Source organism: Pseudophryne corroboree (assembly GCF_028390025.1).
Source record: "Pseudophryne corroboree isolate aPseCor3 chromosome 3 unlocalized genomic scaffold, aPseCor3.hap2 SUPER_3_unloc_14, whole genome shotgun sequence".
NCBI lineage: Eukaryota > Metazoa > Chordata > Amphibia > Anura > Myobatrachidae > Pseudophryne > Pseudophryne corroboree.
In genome coordinates, this window is record NW_026967502.1 from 2,720,934 (window position 1) to 2,732,931 (window position 11,998).

Here is an 11,998-nt window from a genome sequence, read left to right on the forward strand (position 1 = left end):
TTTCTATGCTCAGGTTGCCTTATTGACAGATGGGAAGGACCATACCAAGTCTTATTGATTAGCACGACAGCATTGCAGGTTGCCGAGAGAGAGACTTGGGTTCATTCGTCCCATTGTAAGAAGGTTGCTGATCCAGAGAGGTCCCGTGATAAAGAACAGACGGTAGAGGAAGTTGTATCACTGGAGTGCCTGTTTCAGGAGGACTGAGGCGGCACCTGAGCATTGAAAATCATAAGATCGGAAGCAGTTGTCGATTCCCTGTTCCCTTTTATTGTTTTCTCCACTTCCCATCCCATCTCCCTCAATTATTTTTTCCCCCTTCTCATTCTTCTCCGTTTCCTCCTATAAGATGGACTTGCCCCAAGAGACTGTGATCCGGATTTTCCTGTTGACCATGATGTTGACCAGAGCAGTCTGTTCCGGCGAGAGTACCATGGAGGTCGAGAGAGGTTCTGGAATGGGTTCTGATGACAGAGATGGAGGCGTAGTTTTCCAAGAACAACTTAATCAACAAGTAAAGGCGAGTATCAGAAAACGATCCGATAGCATTGACAATAGAAGGAATTGTGAAGGATTGTTAGCTGAAGAAAACTGTATCTGTAGACTCTGTGACAATGTAGTTGAGGATGGGTGCATCAAGAAATGTCAGTCCAGTTTTAATATCCACATGGACCGGCATCCATTGAGTGACTATCACTCCTTAGTGGGTAATGTGTTAAATCAGACAGATTGTTGGGTATGCTCCCAAGTACCTCAAGGCCATAGCAAATCAGGATTAGTACCATTCCCTTTAACGGTAGGGGAGGTACTTGAGCTAAAGGGTGGGAGACCGGTGGACAGGAGGTTTAATATCTCCAGCCCTCCTAGTTTGAAGCTCCACCAATATCATGTGGATAGGTCCCTAATAGGTTTTAACATTTCCAATCCCCGAAAGCCGGGAAATTGGGAAGTGTCATGGAGTAACCAAACCATGACCTTTTCATATAGAGCAGATAGAATGCCTACAGATACAGAGCTTATACGCCACATAGCCGGTAAGGAAAAATCTTTCCGATATAGGTATACCCTAGGAAATAGGATCATGAGAGTTGGAGAGGTATCACCAGGATACTGTGCACATATCATACAAACAGATACGTGTACTAGACAGATGGGAGAATTAGGGTTAGGAGGTTTCACATGGAAGATGTGTAATATGGTTATGTCCTACTCCGTCCCATATGTTCTCCCCGATGATGCATATTTCATATGCGGGAGGAAGGCGTATAAGTGGCTTGCCCCAAACTCTGAAGGATTGTGTTATATTGGAAAAGTACTGCCTGAAGTAATGACTGTATCACATGCCAAAATGAAAGATATTCACCGTGGTGCCCAAGCTCCTTATACTCACACGCATTACGAGCACGTAGTTAAAATGCAACTGACAGAAAGGACAGAGCATTCGGCCTCTGACATGATCCACGAATCCACCGGGATTCAGGTTCTACTCGCGTTAGACTTCACTCGCACCGCCAGAGGAGTGTTGAACTATAGATACATATCTGCGCTTGCAAATTTATTAGACAATATCACTGAAATGTATGACGACACTTTTAGGTATACTGGAAGAGAGCTCCAAGCTTATAAAACAGAACTGGTTCAGCATAGGATGGTTCTTAATTATCTCACGGCAGTGACAGGTGGATATTGTGTCACACTGGCAACACAGTACGGCGTGAAATGCTGTACTTATATTACGAATAGTACCGAGGACCCGGTCGAGGTCATAGACCAAAAGATGGATGACATTCTCCAATTAAAGTGGGAATTTCGCAGGAGACACAATCTCACCCTTGCTGCTGTGAGAAATGAGCTGACTGGTTGGGTGTCATGGTTGAACCCGCGAAATTGGTTCTCTGGTTTAGGAGAATGGGCTCAAGGAGTTATAATGGATGTAGGGAAGTTTCTTCTATGTATCCTGGGTGTTGTCATAACGATTGGCTTGATATTTAGATGCGGTCAGGCTTTAACGAAGTGTAAACGTAGTACCAGGGTAATGAGTCTAAGGAGTGAGGAAATTGTAATTCCAATGGATTTGATTTATGACCCAACGATAGAGACAATGATGTAATGAAAATGTGATTCTACGGTCCGTTTCTCCTTTGTTTTTCTCCAAGGTAAAAAGACCCGCTTGGAAGAGGAATTTGATGACCTTGTATACAGACAACAGACGGACTAAAGAAGAAGTTTGACAACCTTGTACACAGACAACAGATGGACTATGCCATAGACCCCCAGTTTCCCTAGAAATTTTAAATTTACGCTAGCCCAACTTTTTTTGTAAGTCTATGGACATTGACAAGGCTTTTTGCATACCGTTAATAGCAAAAGCCCAAAGGAGACTTCAGACAAGACTTAAACCAACAAATGCATATTAACCTCACATAGAATACCACTGCATTTACCATAATTGTTTCTTATCTTCATCTCTACAACCTTCAGGTAATGACACACATAGTCGATAGGGAATACAGGCACAGATATCAGCAATCACATATCCCCCCATTCATGTATCATCAACTAAAATGTGCTCCCCCATTTTGTTGTAACTAAAAGCCGAAAAGAGCTCGGTAAAGTTTGACAGCCCATCCACAGACCCTTAATACGGGATAAGAAGGAATTCGAATGTATACTTCGCAATACCTTGAAGCTTGATTTAAAACACGTACGGCACGATGATACATGACCCCCCAAACATGGATTCATACACACATGCTTCCGCTATCTCACTAGGTCATACCCTTTTCACACCTTCTTCTCTTCTCCCTTACCCAACCATAGAAATGTAGTACACATGACATATATTTTTCTCCTTTTGAAATGTTTTAGGAAGTGGCAGTTATTGATGACTGCCAAAGGGTGGACTGTCAAAGTCAGAAAATATCATGATGCACACTGCCATATTTGCACCTCATATGTGTCCCCGCTGCGCATGCGTACGCTGTCCCGTGCGTGCGCATACTCGCTGTTGCGTGCACCCGCAGGCGCACGGTATGCGCATTTACGGTAGAGTTTATGTGCGCCTAGCGTGCGACTCAATCGTTACATATTTTTACCATATAATGTATTTTGTAGATTATGGTCCCTTTGATAGAATCTGAAAGTTTAGTTAATGTAGCATGTTCATAGACAAAGAGATCCTCTTTGTTTGATATGAAGGGTCAGACAGGGGTAACGCAGTGGTGTTTAGTATCCATCGGAAGAGTATTTAATTAGCAATATTCCGGTGTTGGTTTGAAGCAGATTAATCGCTCGTGCGAATAGTTATGGACATAAGAAGTTTATGGACTTTTACTATTATTTGCACTTTATTATCCATGCGGCGGGAAACCTAGTTCCCCACCCACCTGAGCAGTTGGAAATAGTCACAGCCCACCTGTATGAATCAACCTATGACCTTTTGTTATAATGCGAAGACGAATTCCTGTGTCCAATGAACAATGAGATTGTAGGGACCATTGTATTGTATTGTGTGTGGTGTATATATAGACGAGCCGATCTGATCCAGCTCCACTCTACTCTCTTAAACGGTTCTCATCACTGATAATCGGGAGCTGGATATTCAGAAAGGCGCATGCGATTGTTCCCCTTGTGCGTAAGTTTCTCCGCAATCATATTGTCTTTATTGTTATTGTGAGCCATATCTCTCTCTCTCTCCTCTCCTCTTTCTCTCCCTTTTTCTCTTAAGTGTTATTGTACTGCTATTGTATTTCATGTGTAGTTATCTGGTTAGGTAGTCTATGTTATATTGGTAGTGTATGACTTGTATTGTATTATTCTTTTGCAAATAGAACGTTCATATAAGGTGTTAGAACCTAAGACCGGTATCTGTGTATTTCTTATATTTCTAAGTATTCTCAGAGCGTCGGTGACGCTCGTACAGCTTTCAAGTTAATAAGGTTACACTGCGTTACATTTACACCCTATTACTGCACCAAGGTTTACTGCATAAATACATTGTTTATGGTATAGTTATAAAGGTTTAACATTGTGAGCGTTAGCGCCGCTTGTGATCTCCTCGTGGTCCCAAGCGTCCGCTACGCTAATAGCATATCATTACGTTAGTCGGCAGCCTATAGCGTGCCTGCCTGTGCTCTCTTGGCCGTGAGCGAACGTGACGCTTGAGTGTCTCGACCACGGCTAAGCGATTGTTACACAACGTGCGTACCCTTACGGTATTCCATACGCCAATAGCGTACTGTGTTCTTTGACCTTTTAAAGGGTTTTTTAGTAAGATAAATATTAGGCTTTATCACATTCCACCCCCCCCCCACCCCCCGTATTTTTACATCCAGGACCGGCTCAAAGAGCCCGGGGCTTGTTTAAGCTTAGGAGGGGGGACCCCACGCATTTTTATTCAGTATTTTTAACCCATTCCCACAGAAAAACATGCTCAGATCTCTCCATAATATTTTAGTCAGTTTAAAAACTAAAAATATTTAAAAAAATATATTAAATAATACTTGTGGCTCCTAAATAGACAAACCAAGTAGATAATCCCTTCTAATATAAATAGATATGCTATTACCAATAAAAAAAAACCCACCAAAAAAACATGTTTTTAAAGTTTGAATATACTTTTGTCGAAAAGCCGTAATTTAACCATTGCAGACATGTCGAATTTGACAAATGTCGAATTGCAAAAAGTCGAATCTGAAACGGACGTTTTTTTGTCGAAAAGTACTGTATTGCAATGTTGAATCAGTTTTTTTTGTCGAAAATGCCCCGTTTTTCGACATTTGCGGCAATTCGACCGCAATTGCATATGGCCCTATATCTATCTCACTGGTGCTCTGCACTCACTATAATAACTAACAATAATAAACAGGGGAGATTTAGTTCACCTACTGACCAATGTATTTAAGCCTGCAGCCCCCGACAAGGGACCCCACTATACTGCAGGCTCTGCTCTATTGCTCAAAATAATTACCAGAAAAACAGCTATCACATTAGTGTTACACTTTAGGTATGCTGCTACCTGGTCTAAAGCTCACAGCAACTTACCTTATATAAATGAGACCGTTACCTACACACCTAATGTAAAGCACCCAGGAGAACAGCGGACACAATCTATACTTACCTTATATAGGTGAGACCGTTACCTACACACCTAATGTAAAGCACCCAGGAGAACAGCGGACACAATCTATACTTACCTTATATAGGTGAGACCGTTACCTACACACCTAATGTAAAGCACCCAGGAGAACAGCGGACACAATCTATAAGTAACTTAAATCAGAGTGCATGAGAGAAGGTGACCACAAAAAGATTAATGAAAAACGAATCTAATAAACAAAAAGGATATATATATATATATATATATATACTCCTATGTAACCTGTAGAGCTGCACACACCAGGAGATAGACATTTATGTATGTGGTAAGGCTACTGGGAGACCTTAAATTGAGCAATATTGGATCTGGCCATTACATTCCCTAAAGTCATAACCTCAGAACTGCACAGAGCAGGTACTATTATTCACAAGTAATTAGGAATTTGTTCATCAGGAACAAATCCACAATTACCGTTTAAAGTTTACACAATTATTTGAAGTCTACACAACTGATATTTGAAGATGACAAGACTTACTGTCGACTTACCAGGGTAACTCTTTTTCTTTGAGAAAAAAGGTACTACCACCTATACGCGCTATCCAATACAATACATAAATTATACAGTGAATGATGTACAAACAATGTAATATCAATGATGGATATCCCAAATGATGTGAAAATATATAAAGAAGGACATCTTTTTCTTTGAGGTCCACAGGATCCACAGTCCTTGTATTGGGGTGTAGGTGGTAGGAGTTGACTGGGCACCACACAGTTAAGCTTTTAGCTCCCATGATGCACCGGTCCTCCTCCTCATATACCCCGCCTCCGGCCTAGGGAAGCTAGTTTTGTTAACAAGCCAAAGGCAGGAGCCGGATTTCAGGAGAAAAGGAAGACTTGAACATACTATCCTGCAGAGTAGAAAAAATCAAAGGGGGGAAAAAATTGGATTTTAATTACCTGCCGGTAAATCCTTTTCTTGTAGTCCTTAGAGGATACTTGGGTCCACATTAGTTCCATAGGGTATAGACGGGTCCACTAGGAGCCATGGGCACTTTAAGAAATTAATAGTGTGGGCCGGCTCCTCCCTCTATGCTCCCTCTACCAGACTCAGTCTAGAAACTGTGCCCGAGGAGACGGACATACTTCAAGAGAAGGATTTAACTGAACAGTAGTGAGATTCGAACCAGCACACACAACCAAGAGGAAAGCCATGCTAACCAAACTTGAAAAGGAACAGCAATGGCTGAACCAACTATAATAATACTTAACCAAGTAACAGTGCAGAAAAATGAAGCACCGGGCGGGTGCCCAGCATCCTCTACGCACTACGAGAAAAGGATTTACCGGTAGGCAATTAAAATCCTATTTTCTCTTACATCCTAGAGGATACTGGGGTCCATTTAGTACCATGGGGATGCACCAAAGCTCCCAAAACGGGTGGGAGAGTGCGGAGGTTCCTGCAGAACTGATTGATCAAACTGAAGGTCCACAGCGGCCAAAGTATCGAACTTGTAGAACTTAGCAAACGTGTTCGACCCTGACCAAGTAGCCGCTCGTCAAAGCTGTAAAGCCGAGACACCCCGGGCAGCTGCCCAGGAAGAAACCACCAACCGAGTAGAGTGGGCCTGAACCGATTTTGGAACCGGCAAGCCTGCCGTAGAATAAGCATGCTGGATAGTAAGCCTGATCCAGCGCGCAATAGACTGCTTTGAAGCCGGGCACCCAATTTTATTGGGATCATAGAAAACAAACAGCCAGTCAGATTTTCTGTGACAAGCCGTCCGCTTCACATACATTTTCAAAAACCTCACAACATCTAAGGACTTTGAAGAAGCAGAGGTGTCGGTAATCACCGGAACCACAATAGGTTGGTTGATGTGAAATGCAGACACCGCCTTAGGAAGAAACTGCTGACGAGTTCTGAGCTCAGCGTGATCCTCATGAAAAATCAAGTAGGGGCTCTTGTGAGACAATGCCCCCCCAGTTCCGACACGCGCCTGGCTGAAGCCAGGGCCAACAGTGTAACTGTCTGCCACATAAACTTTACGTCCACTGACTGTAAATGCTCAAACCAATCCGATTGGAAGAACTGCAACACCACGTTGAGATCCCAAGGTGCCATAGGAGGCCCAAAGGGCAGTTGGATGTGCAGAACACCCTTCAAAAAGTATGAACCTCAGGAAGAGACGCCAATTGCTTCTGGAAGAAAATGGACAAGGCCGAAATCTGGACTTTCAAGGAGCCCAAACGGAGGCCCACATCCACTCCTGCCTGCAGAAAAAGGAGAAACTGACCCAGCTTAAATTCCGTCGCAGGAATTTTCCTGTTCTCACACTAAGGGGTAAATTTACTAAGGTGGGTGATTTTTAGAACTGGTGATGTTGCCCATAGCAACCAATCAGATTATATCTATTATCTGCTAGAAGCAGCTAGATAACTGGTAAGTAGAATCTTATTGGTTGCCATGGGCAACATCACCAGTTCTAAAAATCTCCCACCTTAGTAAATTTTCCCCTAAGACTTATTTCTTCCAAATACGGTGGTAATGTTTAGACGTTACCCCCTTTCTGGCTTGGATCAAGGTTGGAATAACCTTATCCGGAATCCCTTTCTGGGCTAGAATTTGATGCTCAACCTCCATGCCGTCAAACTTAGCCGCGGTAAGTCTTGATAGACGAACGGCCCCTGTTGCAGAAGATCCTCTCAAAGAGGAGGAGGCCACAGGTCCTCCAGGAGCAACTCCAGTAGATCCGCGTATCAGGCCCTTCTTGGCCAGTCCAGAGCAATGAGAAATGCTTGAACCTTTTCCCTTTTTATTCTTTTGAGAATCCTTGGGATTAACGGAAGTGGTGAAAACACGTAGACCATCTGGTAGACCCACAGAGTCACCAGAGAGTCCGCCTCCACTGCTTGCGGGTCTCTCGACCTGGAACAATATGGCTTGAGCTTCTTGTTGAGACGAGAGGCCCTCATGTCGATTTGGGGAAGTCCCGACGTGCCAGGGACTCAAACACCTGCGGGTGAAGGTCCCACTCTCCTGGATGGAGGTCGTGTCTGCCGAGGGAGTTCGCTTCCCAGTTGTCCACTCCCGGAATAAAGATTGCCAACAACGCCACCGCATGTCTTTATGCCCAGAGGAGAATCCTTTTTACCTCCAAAATTGCAGTTCTGCTTTTCGTTCCGCCTTGTCGGGTTATGTACGGTACTGCCGTCACATTGTCCGACTGAACTTGTATGGCCTGATCTTGAAGAAGATGGGATGCCTGTAGAAGGGTGTTGTATATGGCTCTGAGTTCCAGAATGTTGATCGGAAGAATAGATTCTTGACTTGACCATTTTCCTTGGAACTGTTCCCCGTGGGTGACTGCTCCCCAACTGAGGCTTGCGTCTGTGGGTAGCAGAATCCAATTTTGAATCCCGAACCTTCGGCCTTTGGCTAGGTGAGAAGTCTGAAGCCACCACAGAAGAGAAATCCTGGCTCTTGGCGACAGACGTATCCTCTGGTGCATGTGGAGATGCGATCTGGACCATTTGTCCAACAGATCCAGCTGGAAGGGCCTTGCGTGAAACATTTCATATTGCAGAGATCAGTAAGAGGCCACCATCTTCCCCAAGAGGCGAATGCACAGGTGCACCGAAATCCGGGTAGGTCTTAGAATGTCCCGTACCCTCGACTGGATCACCAATGCCTTTTGCATTGGGAGGAATACCCTCCGCGCCTCCGTATCCAGTATCATTCCCAGGAACGGACGCCTCCGTTCACTCCCCGCAAGCGGAGGAGCAACATCAACTCTGTCATCACCTTGGTGAATACCCGTGGAGAGTCCAAATGGCAGGACCTGGAACTGGTAGTGGCAGTCCTGTAACACAAACCTGAGATAAGCCTGATAAGGCGGCCAAATCGGGACATGAAGTTACGCATCCTTGATGTCCAGAGACATCAGGAATTCCCCATCCTCCAGACCTGAGATCACCGCTCTCAGAGATTCCATCTTGAATTTGAACACCTTTAAATATGGGTTCAGAGACTTTAGGATTAAAATGGGTCATACCGAACCATCCGGTTTGGCACTACAAACAGTTTGGAATGATAACACTTGTTTTGTAGGTGAGGTGGAACTGGCACAATGACCTGAGTCTGTACCAGTTTTTTTTTTTTTTTAACATCAATAATTTTTATTCACATTTTTTTTTTTAAATGCACAACAGTGGTACAGAAAGAAAAGGAGAGGGGGGGGGGAAGGGGGAGCAGTAAATACATAGGAAACACATTTTGTATACTTATACATACATTTCAAAATCGATCAAACATGTGTATCAGAAGGCGTACAATGGACATAATGTAGTGAGGGGTACATAATAAAGGAAAAAATAAGAATTTACTTACCGATAATTCTATTTCTCGGAGTCCGTAGTGGATGCTGGGGTTCCTGAAAGGACCATGGGGAATAGCGGCTCCGCAGGAGACAGGGCACAAAAGTAAAGCTTTACGATCAGGTGGTGTGCACTGGCTCCTCCCCCTATGACCCTCCTCCAAGCCTCAGTTAGGTACTGTGCCCGGACGAGCGTACACAATAAGGAAGGATTTATGAATCCCGGGTAAGACTCATACCAGTCACACCAATCACACCGTACAACCTGTGATATAAACCCAGTTAACAGTATGATAACAGAAGAGCCTCTAAAAGATGGCTCCCTACAACAATAACCCGAATTAGTTAACAATAACTATGTACAATTATTGCAGATAATCCGCACTTGGGATGGGCGCCCAGCATCCACTACGGACTCCGAGAAATAGAATTATCGGTAAGTAAATTCTTATTTTCTCTATCGTCCTAGTGGATGCTGGGGTTCCTGAAAGGACCATGGGGATTATACCAAAGCTCCCAAACGGGCGGGAGAGTGCGGATGACTCTGCAGCACCGAATGAGAGAACTCCAGGTCCTCCTTAGCCAGAGTATCAAATTTGTAAAATTTTACAAACGTGTTCTCCCCTGACCACGTAGCTGCTCGGCAAAGTTGTAATGCCGAGACCCCTCGGGCAGCCGCCCAAGATGAGCCCACCTTCCTTGTGGAGTGGGCCTTTACAGATTTAGGCTGTGGCAGGCCTGCCACAGAATGTGCAAGTTGGATTGTGCTACAGATCCAACGAGCAATCGTCTGCTTAGACGCAGGAGCACCCATCTTGTTGGGTGCATACAATATAAACAACGAGTCAGATTTTCTGACTCCAGCTGTCCTTGCAATATATATTTTCAATGCTCTGACAACATCCAGTAACTTGGAGTCCTCCAAGTCACTTGTAGCCGCAGGCACTACAATAGGCTGGTTCAGATGAAATGCTGACACCACCTTAGGGAGAAAATGCGGACGAGTCCGCAGTTCTGCCCTGTCCGAATGGAAAATCAGATATGGGCTTTTGTAAGATAAAGCTGCCAGTTCTGACACTCTCCTGGCCGAAGCCAGGGCTAGTAGCATGGTCACTTTCCATGTGAGATATTTCAAATCCACATTATTTAGTGGTTCAAACCAATGAGATTTGAGAAAGTCCAAAACAACATTGAGATCCCACGGTGCCACTGGGGGCACCACAGGAGGCTGTATATGCAGCACTCCCTTAACAAAAGTCTGGACTTCAGGAACTGAAGCCAATTCTTTCTGGAAGAAAATCGACAGGGCCGAAATTTGAACCTTAATAGATCCCAATTTGAGACCCATAGACAATCCTGATTGCAGGAAATGTAGGAATCGACCCAGTTGAAATTCCTCCGTCGGAGCACTCCGATCCTCGCACCACGCAACATATTTTCGCCAAATGCGATGATAATATTGCGCGGTTACTTCCTTCCGTGCTTTAATCAAAGTAGGAATGACTTCTTCCGGCATGCCTTTTTCCTTTAGGATCCGGCGTTCAACCGCCATGCCGTCAAACGCAGCCGCGGTAAGTCTTGAAACAGACAGGGACCCTGCTGAAGCAAGTCCCTTCTCAGAGGTAGAGGCCACGGATCTCCCGTGATCATCTCTTGAAGTTCCGGGTACCAAGTTCTTCTTGGCCAATCCGGAACCACTAGTATCGTTCTTACGCCTCTTTGCCGTATAATTCTCAATACTTTTGGTATGAGAGGCAGAGGAGGAAACACATATACCGACTGGTACACCCAAGGCGTTACCAGCGCGTCCACAGCTATTGCCTGCGGATCTCTTGACCTGGCGCAATACCTGTCCAGTTTTTTGTTGAGGCGAGACGCCATCATGTCCACCATTGGTCTTTCCCAACGGGTTACCAGCATGTGGAAAACTTCTGGATGAAGTCCCCACTCTCCCGGGTGAAGGTCGTGTCTGCTGAGGAAGTCTGCTTCCCAGTTGTCCACTCCCGGGATGAACACTGCTGACAGTGCTATCACATGATTTTCCGCCCAGCGAAGAATCCTTGCAGCTTCTGCCATTGCACTCCTGCTTCTTGTGCCGCCCTGTCTGTTCACATGGGCGACTGCCGTGATGTTGTCCGACTGGATCAACACCGGCTTTCCCTGAAGCAGAGGTTCTGCCTGGCTTAGAGCATTGTAGATTGCTCTTAGTTCCAGAATGTTTATGTGAAGAGACGTTTCCAGGCTCGTCCACACTCCCTGGAAGTTTCTTCCTTGTGTGACTGCTCCCCAGCCTCTCAGGCTGGCGTCCGTGGTCACCAGGATCCAATCCTGTATGCCGAATCTGCGGCCCTCCAATAGATGAGCACTCTGTAACCACCACAGAAGAGATACCCTTGTCCTTGGAGACAGGGTTATCCGCTGGTGCATCTGAAGATGCGACCCTGACCATTTGTCCAACAGATCCCTCTGGAAAATTCTTGCGTGGAATCTGCCGAATGGAATTGCTTCGTAAGAAGCCACCATT